The following is a 13,816-nucleotide window of genomic DNA, read 5'->3' as shown; positions in this document are numbered from 1 at the left end:
TTATATTATTGAATGCTTTCTTCTCGGGTTCAGCCATAGCTTTGTTGCTCACTAATTTACAGATTGTACCCAGCCATGATGGAGAGGGTTGGAGGTAGTGAAGGGAGGGCAGAGGATTTCATGGTATATATCCCTTCCACTTAGATATCAGGAACTCATGGGAAACAGGAATAATAGCCTTAGAAGTGGGTGTGGGTATGCCAGCTATTTTGAAATTTCTGTCTCATCTAGTCCAAAAGATATAAAGGTAGACCAGATACCTCAGATAAAACAATTATCACATCTAGCAGGGGAAGAGAGTCATACCTGTAATCTCAGTGGCTCGGGAGGCTGAGGCAAGAGGCTCTCAGGGTCAAAGCCAGCCTCAACAATTTAGCAAGGCTCTGAGCAACTTAGCAAGACCCTGTTGCGAAGTAAAAGGGCTGGAGGTGTGGCTCAGTGGTAGAGTGCCCCTGGGTTTAATCCCTGGTATAAAAGAAAAAGAAAAAATGTATAATGTCTAAACCAGTGAAAGATGCACAGGATCTCATTAACATTTTGCAGTCCTGCAGGCTCTGATTAGATGACTTGTGATTCAGAAACCAGTGTTCTCCACGCAGTAGATTTTTCCATGTTCTCTTTCCTAAGCAGTGATTTTTCCTGCCTGAGTTCCTTTTTAACTCCCCTCTGTATCAGACTTAACACCCTGAGGAAGTGTAACACAGCAATAGCAAGACAAGAGGCATCCAATGCACACATTTTTCCAGCCCTGAACTTAACCTTTTGATTCATTCTAAATGAAATAAAATCCCCCATGATAACCTATATACTGAATGTGCTTCAGTAAACACTAAGAGAAATTTTATCTTTTTTTTCTGAGCTGGATGGGATGGGTGTTTGGAGAAGTGAAATGGTTTAACTATTGAAAAAGCATCCACTCCACAGGTTTCTGATTCCTTTTGTGTGATCCTAGACCTTCCCCTTTGAAAAGGTGGCTGGAGGCGCTCAGAGCAGCGGCTTTAATAGAGATTTCGCACAGTCTGTTAGAGCTCCTTTCACCGTTAATCTGTAGCGAACCACTTTGCCAAGCAGCAGGAAGAACAAAGAGATCGAAAAAGAGACGCTTGGCTCCCAGACGCTTGGTTGCTCAGAGCCGCGGGCGCTTTGCTCCCATCTGCTTCCTCTTTCGCTTCGCTCCGGGCAGAGAAGCTGAGTGTGTAATCAGCAGTGGATTGTAAGTACCCGAGGCAAAGAAAGCTCAGTGCGCCCCGCCTTTTTTTCTTTTTTTTTTTGAATATTTTTTATACAGGGAGAGTTTGTGGATTGGGATTGTTGGCGGGGCTGCGGTTTCTGTGCCGAAAATCCACTCCGCGGGAGCCGCCATTTGCTTTCTGCTTGCTGTCTTGATGGCTCCGTATACATTGTCCGGCAGCTGCACCTAAAGGTTGGAGCTGGGCTGCGTGCCGAGCCCTGTCCTCCGAAGGCTGGACTGCAGCCTCAAGCGCCTCGGTGGCCTGTTCACCGCTGCACCTTCGGGCAGAGCCTGCTCTGGGGTCGTTCTGCACCCCCCTGCCAGGGGACCCGTGCTCCGGAGGAGGGGGACGGAGAGCCGCGGCGGCAGCTGCTTGGGCCCCAGGGGCCGGGCACCGGGCTGAAGAGCTGCGGAGGCCAGGGCGGCTCTGCTACGGTCGCAGAGGAGTGCAGCGCCCGTGAGCACAGCCCAGAGACGGAGGCGACGGCGGCAGGGTTTCATTTCTAGAAATCTGGGCTGGAAACAGAAGCAGCAGTTTGTATAATCCCAAGAACTTGCTTATGCCAGGAAGCTGTAAGGGCAACATGAATATCACTGAGGAGATGTAACATGGTGGCAGGCGCAGAGAGATCAAGTCTCTGACATCTTCAACTGCGCGGGCATAGGGAGCCGTAAACTGTCTAAATGCTGTTTGCTCAGGATCACTAGGCAATGCTGAGCTGACGTGGATCTGGGGTGTACAGGCTGGGCCCCTCAGAACACACACACAGAGCCCGAATCGGAGGCAATTAAGCTCCGGTTCGCCTGCTTCGTGTGACTCAGCACTAACGATCCCACTGAAATAACTGGCCGGCCCTTAGGAACTTACAGAGGTAAAAGCCAACTGAGCCTTCATAGGCAGTGGCCACAGGACTGAAACGGGGATTGGGAGAGACAGTCAGGACCCACCTGTTGCATTGGTCACCCGGCAAAGGGAACGAACGGTCACCATTTGCATGGGAAACCACCATGGCAGAGAAATGGCGTCATGGGCGGAGGAGATAACTGCATTGAAACCAGCACGACAGGTGTGTAATCCCCTAGTCATCTCTCTCCACACAGCGGGGAAACCTTAAGGGCCACTCCCAGCTCTCCTGTGAACGCAATAACCAGACCAAGGGAATCAGGAGTGGTGCGGGACTCACAGCGCGGAACTCCCGGCTACCGCTCCCACCAGTGCTGACAACTGAGGGCTCTTGCACCAGCTACCGGGGGCGTGGCTACAGGAGGGCAAGCAAATTCACTGGGGGATCTCAGCCCCAAGCTCTACAAACTTAGGGTCTGAGGGAGGCAAACAGGGAGAGTGAGCCCAGGTGTTCATGAAAACAGGGCTCCCAGGAGCAGCAGACCTGGCGTGTAGCCAGTATTGTGGTGAGCGCCACAGGTGAGCACGGCCTGGCTTGAGGAAACACAAGACAAGGCCCTAGACACTCAGGATTGGAGACCCGCCCAGTCTAGGAGAAAGAGCTGCTGCACAGTGAATGGTTCCCACCTATTGAGAGGAGAAGCTTGGCCCAGTGGGCACAGCTCCACCTACTGGAAGAGAAGTTAATAGAACTCTAGGACTGCATTTATTATTATTATTATTATCATTTTTCTTTTTTTTTCTCTTCTTTTTCTTTCATTCTCAATTTTTATTTGTTGTTGTTCTTTAACTTTTTTTCAATGTTTCTAATTTTTTTAAATTTTTTTATTTTATTATTATTTTTTTTTTAAATTTTAATTTTCATTTTTTTATTATCATTATTATTTTTGTTAAAATTTTTTTTCTCATCTTTTCTTTCTTTCTTTATTATCTAATCTGTGTTATTTTTGTTTCTTTTGTCTTTTCATTTCTTTTCAATTTTCTTATTCCCCCTTCCTTGAATTCTACCTGCCTACTCTCATTCTCTTTAGTGACTTCTTCCCTTCCCTTCTAATATCTTTCCTCCCAAGCATCAAATAAATCTATAAGAGTAAACAGAAACTCAGCAGTCAAACAGAACAAGAAGTAACATGAGCAGCATAAAAAAGCAAGGAAGAAAAGGAGTACAAACAATGAAGGACAGCCTAAATATTCAGGAGGACCTAGAGTCAGCAGGAAAATGGTCATATAAAGAACTCAAGGACTACCTTAGACAAATGGAATGGAACCTTAAAGAAGATACGAGACAGCAAATCCAAACACTGAAAGAACACTTTGAAAATGAATTACATAAACAGATAAAAGAAGAAGTTAAGCATCTTTATCAGGAGATAGAGATTATAAAAAAAAACCAAACAATAATTCTAGAAATGAAGGAAACGATAAACCAAATTAAAAACTCAATTGAGAGTATCACCAACAGAGTGGAGCAAGTAGAAGCCAGAACATCAGATAATGAAGACAAAATATATCATCTTGAAAAGAGCCTAGCCAACTCAGAAAGGCTGGTTAAAAACCACGAGAAAAACATCCAAGAGATATGGGATAACATAAAAAAACCAAACCTACGAGTCATCGGGATAGAAGAAGGTACAGAGATTCAAACCAAGGGAATGAGTAGCCTGCTGAATGAAATAATTACAGAAAACTTTCCAGAAATAAAAAAGGAAATGGATATACAAATTGTAGATGCATACAGGACACCGAGCACACAAAATCACAGTAGACCAATGCCAAGACACATTGTTATGAATATATCCAATATACAGAACAAAGAGAAAATATTAAAAGCTACAAGAGAAAGGAGGCAGATTACATTCAGGGGTAAACCAATAAGGTTAACAACGGATTTTTCATCACAGACGCTGAAAGCGAGAAGATCCTGGAACAACGTATTTCAAACACTGAAAGACAATGGATGCCAACCAAGAATTCTGTATCCAGCAAAATTAAGCTTCAGATACGACAACGAAATAAAAATCTTTCATGATAAACAAAAGCTAAAAGAATTTGCAGCCAGAAAACCAGCATTGCAAAGCATCTTGAGCAAAACACTACACGAGGAAGAAATGAAAAACAATAACCAAAACCATCAGTGGCAAGTGCCTCTATAAAGACAGAGGGTGGGGGGAAAGCTAACCATGGAGAAACAAACTAAATTAAAAAAAAAAAGAAGATAAATAATCAAACATGGCTGGAAGTACAAACCATATATCAATAGTAACTCTAAACGTTAATGGCTTAAACTCTCCAATAAAGCGATATAGGCTGGTAACATGGATTAAAAAAACAAATCCAACAATATGCTGCCTCCAGGAGACACATCTGATTGGAAAAGACATACACAGGCTGAAGGTGAAAGGTTGGGAAAAAATATACCACGCACACGGTCCTCGTAAGCAAGCAGGGGTGGCCATCCTCATATCGAATAAAACTGACTTCAAGACTAAATTAATCAAAAGGGATAAGGAAGGACATTATATACTGTTAAAAGGAACCATTCACCAACAAGACATAACAATTATCAATATTTATGCACCAAATAATGGTGCTGCGACGTTCATAAAACAAATTCTCCTCAAGTTCAAGAATCAAATAGACCACAACACAATAATTATGGGTGACTTCAACACACCTCTCTCACAATTGGACAGATCCTCCAAACAAAAGCTGAATAAAGAAACTATAGAACTCAATATCACAATCAACAACCTAGACTTAACTGACATATATAGAATATATCAACCATCATCAAGTGGATACACTTTTTTCTCAGCAGCACATGGATCCTTCTCAAAAATAGACCATATATTATGCCATAGGGCAACCCTCAGTAAATATACAGGGGTGGAGATAATACCATGCATTTTATCTGATCATAATGGAATGAAACTGGAAATCAATGATAAAAGAAGGAAGGAAAAATCCTACATCACATGGAAAATGAACAATATGTTACTGAATGATCAATGGGTTACAGAAGACATAAAGGAGGAAATCAAAAAATTCTTAGAGATAAATGAAGATACAGACACAACATATCGGAATCTATGGGACACAATGAAAGCAGTTTTAAGAGGGAAATTCATTGCTTGGAGGTCATTCCTCAAAAAAAGGAAAAGCCAACAAATAAATGAGCTCACACTTCATCTCAAAGCCCTAGAAAAGGAAGAGCAAAACAACAGCAAATGTAGCAGTAGGCAAGAAATAATTAAAATCAGAGCGGAAATCAACGAAATTGAAACAAAAGAAACCATTGAAAAAATTAACAAAACTAAAAGTTGGTTCTTTGAAAAAATAAATAAGATCGACAGACCCTTAGCCATGCTAACGAAGAGAAGAAGAGAGAGAACTCAAATTACTAACATACGGGATGAAAAAGGCAATATCACAACAGACGCTACAGAAATACAGAAGACAATTAGAAATTATTTTGAAAACCTATATTCCAATAAAATAGAAGATAGTGAAGACATCGATAAATTCCTTAAGTCATATGATTTGCCCAGACTGAGTCTGGAGGATACTCACAACTTAAACAGACCAATAACAATAGATGAAATAGAAGAAGCAATCAAAAGACTTCCAACCAAGAAAAGCCCAGGACCGGGTGGGTATACAGCGGAGTTTTACAAAACCTTTAAGGAAGAATTAATACCAATACTTTTCAAGTTATTTCAGGAAGTAGAAAAAGAAGGAGCTCTGCCAAATTCATTCTGTGAGGCCAACATCACCCTGATTCCGAAACCAGAAAAAGACACCTCAAAGAAAGAAAACTACAGACCAATATCTCTGATGAACCTAGATGCAAAAATCCTCAATAAAATTCTGGCAAATCGGATACAAAGGCACATCAAAAAAATTGTGCACCATGATCAAGTAGGATTCATCCCTGGGATGCAAGGCTGGTTCAATATACGGAAATCAATAAATGTTATTCACCACATCAATAGACTTAAAAATAAGAACCATATGATCATCTCAATAGATGCAGAAAAAGCATTCGACAAAGTACAGCATCCCTTTATGTTCAAAACATTAGAAAAACTAGGGATAACAGGAACTTACCTCGACATTGTAAAAGCTATCTATGCTAAGCCTCAGGCTAGCATCATTCTCAATGGAGAAAAATTGAAGGCATTCCCCCTAAAATCTGGAACAAGACAGGGATGCCTTCTATCACCGCTTCTATTCAATATAGTTCTCGAAACACTGGCCAGAGCAATTAGACAGACGAAAGAAATTAAAGGCATAAAAATAGGAAAGGAAGAACTTAAATTATCACTATTTGCAGATGACATGATTCTATACCTAGAAGACCCAAAAGGGTCTACAAAAAAACTACTAGAACTAATAAATGAATTCAGCAAAGTGGCAGGATATAAAATCAACACACATAAATCAAAGGCATTTCTGTATATCAGCGACAAAACCTCGGAAACGGAAATGAGGAAAAACACTCCATTCACAATATCCTCAAAAAAAAAATAAAATACTTGGGAATCAACCTAACAAAAAAGGTGAAAGATTTATACAATGAAAACTACAAAACCCTAAAAAGAGAAGTAGAAGAAGATCTTAGAAGATGGAAAAATATACCCTGTTCATGGATAGGCAGAACTAACATCTCAAAATGGCGATATTACCAAAAGTTCTTTATAGGTTTAATGCAATGCCAATCAAAATCCCAACGGCATTTCTTGTAGAAATGGATAAAGCAATCATGAAATTCATATGGAAAAATAAAAGACCCAGAATAGCAAAAGCAATTCTAAGCAGGAAGTGCGAATCAGGCGGTATAGCGATACCAGACTTAAAACTATATTACAGAGCAATAGTAACAAAAACAGCATGGTACTGGTACCAAAACAGGAGGGTGGACCAATGGTACAGAATAGAGGACACAGAGACTAATCCACAAAGCTACAACTATCTTATATTTGATAAAGGAGCTAAAAGCATGCAATGGAGGGAGGATAGCATCTTCAACAAATGGTGCTGGGAAAACTGGAAATCCATATGCAACAAAATGAAACTGAATCCCCTCCTCTCGCCATGCACAAAAGTTAACTCAAAATGGATCAAGGACCTAGATATCAAATCAGAGACTCTGCGTTTGATAGAAGAAAAAGTTGGCTCCGATCTACATATTGTAGGGTCGGGCTCCAAATTCCTTAATAGGACACCCATAGCACAAAAGTTGATAACAAGAATCAACAAATGGGACTTACTTAAACTGAAAAGTTTTCTCTCAGCAAGAGAAACAATAAAAGAGGTAAATAGGGAGCCTACATCATGGGAACAAATTTTTACTCCTCACACTTCAGATAGAGCCCTAATATCCAGAGTATACAAAGAACTCAAAAAATTAAACAATAAGAAAACAAATAACCCAATCAACAAATGGGCCAAGGACCTGAACAGACACTTCTCAGAGGAGGACATACAATCAATCAACAAGTACATGAAAAAATGCTCACCATCTCTAGCAGTCAGAGAAATGCAAATCAAAACCACCCTAAGATACCATCTGACTCCAGTAAGATTGGCAGCCATTATGAAGTCAAACAACAACAAGTGCTGGAGAGGATGTGGGGAAAAGGGTACTCTTGTACATTGCTGGTGGGACTGCAAACTGGTGCGGCCAATCTGGAAAGCAGTATGGAGATTCCTGGGAAAGCTGGGAATGGAACCACCATTTGACCCAGCTATTGCCCTTCTTGGACTATTCCCTGAAGACCTTAAAAGAGCGTACTACAGGGATACTGCTACATCGATGTTCATAGCAGCACAATCCACAATTGCTAGACTGTGGAACCAACCCAGATGCCCTTCAATAGATGAATGGATAAAAAAAATGTGGCACTTATACACCATGGAATATTACGCAGCACTAAAAAATGACAAAATCATAGAATTTGCAGGGAAATGGATGGCGCTAGAGCAGATTATGCTTAGTGAAGCTAGCCAATCCCTAAAAAACAAATACCAAATGTCTTCTTTGATATAATGAGAGCAACTAAGAACAGAGCAGGGAGGAAGAGCAGGAAGAAAAGATTAACATTAAACAGATACATGAGGTGGGATGGAAAGGGAGAGAAAGGGAAATTGCATGGTAATGGAGGGAGACCCTCATTGTTATACAAAATTACATATAAGAGGTTGTGAGGGGAATGGGAAAATAAACAAGGAGAGAAATGAATTACAGTGGATGGGGTAGTGAGAGAAGATGGGAGGGGAGGGAGGGGGGATGGTAGAGGATAGGAAAGGTAGCAGAATACAACAGTTACTAATAGGGCATTATGTAAAAATGTGGATGTGTAACCGATGTGATTCTGCAATCTGTATTTTGGGTAAAATTGGGAGTTCATAACCAACTTGAATCTAATGTATGAAATATGATATGTCAAGAGCTTTGTAATGTTTTGAACAACCAATAAAAAAAATAAATTAAAAAAAAAAAAGAAAAGGTGGCTGGAGGACAGGAGACCAAAAGCAAAAAACAAACAAAAAACTCTAGCTTCACTTGGATCACATCTTTTTTTCTGGAAACCAGAAAATCATTTGCTTCAAGTTCCAACATGTCCCTCATTAGCATCTCTTTCTCAACCTGTATTAGGTTATCCTTTGAAGTTCAGGCTAGAAAGGAAATGCACAGGTGAGTTGAGCCATGGAGGAGGAGGAGAAGGAAGAAATGCCAGTTATGGAAACCCACCATTATCCTCTCCTGTGACTGGGAGAGAAGATCTTGACCACAGGTGTGGATTTTACTAGTTGTAAGCCTTGTAAAGTCCCTTTATCTTGAAGTTCAGAGGACATCACTTCACCAGATACTCTGTTCCGCAGGAGTGGCCAACTGTGTGGTTGTTGACTTCCTTTTCCACTGTGGATGCCTCCTGGTGGGCTTTGCATGCACTCAAAGGTCTTTACCCACCATGCTCACTCCCACAGACCATGTCCTTCCACCCTTGTCCTGAGCCTTACTCTATTTTTTTGAACTGGGGAGTGAATCCAGGGCGCTTAACCACTGAGCCACATCTCCAGCCCTTTTTTGTTGTTATTTAGAGATAGAGACTCACTGAGTGACTTAGGGCCTCACTGAGTTTCTGACTCTGACTTTGAACTCACTATCCTCCTGTCTCAGCCTCCTGAGCTGCTAGGATTACAGGCGTGTGCCACCACTCTCGGCCCAAGTCTTACATTTTTTCTGCCTCTGACCAAGCAACCATTTGCTACTCCATAGAGCCTCTGTTTTTTTCTGGCCTGTTCTTTTTCAGTGCAAAGGGGAGGACTGGATAGCCTGATTTGTGTCTTGCCTAGGTTTCCCCTCACTCCTATCTGAAAGGGCTGGCTGGCTGGGGCTGTATTTTAGCAGCGGTTCATTTCTAGCTTTGCATCCATGTATTGGACCAATCCATCTGTGAACCAAACTTGGCTTTTTTTTTTCTTCTCTGTCAGTTGTAATAAGGTGGTCTCGCCTCCCACGCTTGGCTCAGGTGTGATCTGAGGGAAGGCACTTTGGGGACAGTAGTGAAAGGCATGACAGAGAGCCTGGACTGCTGGCTCATACAGTCTGCTTATACCTGTGTCCCTGCTCATGCCCAATATCCCGTCTGCCACTTTCTTCTTAGGACAGATTGCTGGTAGGCCCACTCAGACTTACAGCTTGGCGACTGATGAGTGGTGTGATCACACTCTACTCAGGCCCATAGCAAAGCAGGTGCTTTTTAAGCTGGCATGTTTTGCCCTGTGCAGACGCCATGGCCTTGCTCCAGAAACCTATGGGCTTTACGTTGTGATTCTCTAATTACTCCAAAAACTCTATACGGCGGTTTTTCCCTCAGAGATGATTTTAATGTCATAAGATCTACCAGGTTGTTTGGGCTGAGTAGTAAGTCCGCTTACACTACATCCTGGACTGACCACTGGGCCATTCATTACCTACTCTGGGCCCTTCTCAAAGCTCGTAGCGTTTCCATGTGGCTTGGCTAGGGGGTCAGAGCAGTAGTCCCATGAATGGACTATGCTGCTCTCAGAATCCAAGTTGGTATCTGGGGCATTATTCCTTTTTAGCAACTGGGGAAAAAAAATTGAGTCCTTTTTTTAAAAAGGGATGTCCCAGCAGGCTCCTGAATCTTTGTAGGATTTACCTCCCACTAGATGTCCCACTTACTGCTCATTCAGGCTGATTGACGTCATCGGTGTAGTGGGCCATTGTAAAGTTCTACTGTGTTTCACAAGGCTCACGTCCTCCAGGCTATATTTTGACAAAGCCACTGAGTTAACATAACTGTTCGTGGGAACACAAACCACTCTGGTCCTCATTTTCCATAGCAGCAGGTCAGAACACACTTGCCGTAGTGGCTGTATACCATGTACCTCAAGCAGCGTTCATCTGTCTAGCTAAGATACCACTTCTATCTTTTATAGGAGCCTGACTGAGAAATTGGTTGGCCCACCACTCCTCTCCTTCGTGTCTTTTCTGTTCCCTACAGGATATGGTATCGGGGATTTACCATCTTGGCTGGAAGTGGGGAAATTTTTCACAGGTCAACATGGTTGACCAACTAGATCATAGCCCTTTACTGGACTGCTTCCCATAGCCTCCTAGGTTGTCCAGATTGGGTGTTATACTCTTGCTAGCTGCCCGTCTATCCGTTTTGCCCTTCAGAGTGCTATGTCCTGTTACCTAGTTCCACCTTCTCTCTGGGTCGGGCTCCCCTGGCTGCCACTCTGACATAGTCTCTTATTACAGGAATTGCATAGACCTTACTTCTGATGTCACACATCCCCATGGGTGTAAGAGGAGCCAGTTCTGTAACATTATGTGCTAGCCTCAACCCTGGCCTCCAGAGGCTGCTGAGCTTGCACCTCAACACATTTCTTAACACCTGGATAAAAAGGGTGTCTTCTGTGGCTCTTCCTCCCATGGAACAAAGTTGGCTGATAGGGTTTCTGACTGTAGGCAGTATGCAGACCACTTGTCTGGGCCTTGGATCCCTTTCTCCATTTCTTCCTGTGACAGTTTTGGCATTTCTACTTCCTTCCTGTAGGCTGTTGCTTTTTTCCAAGAGTTTAGGAACGAACCTAGCAGCTTAGTCACAATCTTTCAGGGGTTTTTCAAGGATATTGTTCTTGTTTCATGTAAGTGTCCTTAATACCGATAAACTCTATTGTCCAAGTTCACATTCTATTTCTCTTGATTCAGCACCCTCCAGATCCAGTCCCATATGTCATCTCCCTATTTCTGCCAGTACACACTGGTTAGGTCTCACAGGTTTACACATTTATGGGGTCCCCTTCTCCACTAGGGGATCCTGCACTTTCCTGGCCAAGTCATGTTGTGACTTGACCTTAGTTTTGGCCAGGCAGTTGGGAGAGGGAAATGAGAATAGACAATAAGGGGCTGAGCAGCTTTTGTCTTTGAGCACAGCAAGTGAGCCACATATATAAGCCCATATCCCAGGGCTTTGGGGTTTCTAAGTTTTCATATGCATCAAGTTGAACTGACACAAAGGTGTCAGGAATCTCACAGGAGGCTCCAGATTACAACCCCCATCTTAAGTTTCAAGTCCTTGCTTCCTGTGTGGGGTCCTGGCCTTGGCATAGCAGACTTGCCTACGTTAAGAGCTCAGTCTCCTTCAGAGCCTCAGTGGCTTCTGCCCTCTGTCTGAAGAGATGGGAATCTCTTTATATGCTATCTGCTTCTGACACTTTGCTTTAAATGGGGGAGGGGTTGCCTTTAACCTTTGTGGTCTTTCTCCTGTGCTTGGATAGCCCTCACTCTGTGAGGATGAAGAAGCACTCCTGGGGAGAGGGAGAAGTTGAACTGTGATGCAAACCCAGGACAGGCCTCCTCCAATCCCACAGCAGTTCTGGGTCTCTCATGAGTCTTCTCAGTTGTCTTGGGTTGAGGTGCAAGGGCTAGGGCCATGCTGGCCAGTATGGACCCATTTCTGGGTAAGAACTGGCCCCAGGAGACTTCACCCTCAGTAATCCAGCTCCCCTTGGCTGGAAGGTAGTTCCTGGGGAGGTACATAGCATTGTGCTATCAAAGCAATGAGCATTTATCTCATTGTTGAAGGGAAATCCAGGTGGCACAGCATCCTTCACATTGACACTGGGAATAGAAAGGAAAGCTGCAGAGGAAAGAATGATTTCTGGAAGAAGAATTTACAGGATGTCCTGACCAAGGAGCATTTTCTACATTCTCTGTGCTCAGTCCTGAGTTAGATGCAGGTTATGGGCGTGAAAGGGCCTTGACTTTAGGAGCTCACAGTTGGAAACCATATATCAAGACAGATCTCAGAATGCTGCAGGGTGAAGTGGGGATGTTAGACTGACGAGTCAAGCCTGGGCCACCAGGGGGCTTTTGGTTCGCTTTGGAGCTCAGTTTTCCTTTTTCAAGAGACACCCAAATCCTTGGATCAGAAGGAAGGATAGGAGGGCCTGGAGGAGTGTGAAGGACAGTACTGGTTTTTGTAACATCTGCTGTTCCTGCCCCTTATCAACAAGGAAACACTCTCTCTCTCTCTCTCTCTCTCTCTCTCTCTCTCTCTCATACACACACACAAAATCCTCCACATATGGCCCCTATCACTGAATTGGGCTGCCCAGGAGGACTAGAGATCTAAACTATGGTGGACTGTTGTGCGAAGCCACGGCGGGGACAGTGCTTCCAACCTCACGTCTGGTGATAGTGTGCTCAGTAGTGACTTTTCCTTCTGTTCCCAAAGAAAATGATGACAGCCTCAGAATCAGGAAATTCCCAAATCTCTGCCAAAAAACATGCTAATGGAAGTGACTTGCTTTTCTAGTGTTCCTGACAGATCCTGCCACCAGATGGCAGCAGTGGCTCAGTCCACACAGGGAGAAGCCGAGTGTGGGTGAGGGTTTTGAAGAGGGAGCTAGGGAAGTGGGGACTGTCACTCTCGAGACATACCTCTCTAGAATTGAGTGAGGAATGAAAAAAATGAGTCAAAGATTCATGGACCCTGTTTGAATCGAGTCTACCCACTGGTAGGTCACCTGGCCACTCGCCATTTGTGGCTTGACTCTCTACCTAATTATTTTTGCCCCATTTAAGTTCTTTCCCCTAACAAATGTAAACATGGATCTTGAGATTATAAAACTTAAAATCAATTAGATCATCCATCGAAATATCTCGAGTCTTGAAGAATCAGTATTATACAAAGTGCTTACCATTGTCCCTCAGTATCTGTGAGGACTGGTTCCAAGGACCCCCCAGGATACTCAAATTCTTAGATGCTCATGTCCCTTATATAAAATGATGTACTATTTACATAAAACCAACACATATTCCCATATACTTTAAATTACCTCTAGATTACTTATGACAGCTAAGATAATATAAACGCCATTTAAATGGGTGTGAGACATCTGTTAAGGGAATACTGACCAGGACTAAAGGCTGTACGTGTTCAGCACAAATGTGATTCTTTCCACCCTCAGATATTCTCCAGCTACAGTCGGTGGTAGAGTCTGTGAACACAGAGCCCAAGGATGCCAAGGACCCACTGTCTTTCCACTGTTTCCCTGAATCCCACCAGAGGCTGCACAGGAGTCTAATCTGGTATTTCTCACAAGAGCCAGGAGGAGCCCAGGAAGGCTCTGAGTGTGTC

Source organism: Marmota monax, unplaced genomic scaffold (genome assembly GCF_021218885.2).
Source record: "Marmota monax isolate L192 unplaced genomic scaffold, Marmota_monax_Labrador192_F-V1.1 WCK01_AAM20220418_F8-fsc00017, whole genome shotgun sequence".
NCBI classification, from domain to species: domain Eukaryota; kingdom Metazoa; phylum Chordata; class Mammalia; order Rodentia; family Sciuridae; genus Marmota; species Marmota monax.
Note: the sequence above shows the minus strand (reverse complement) of the source record.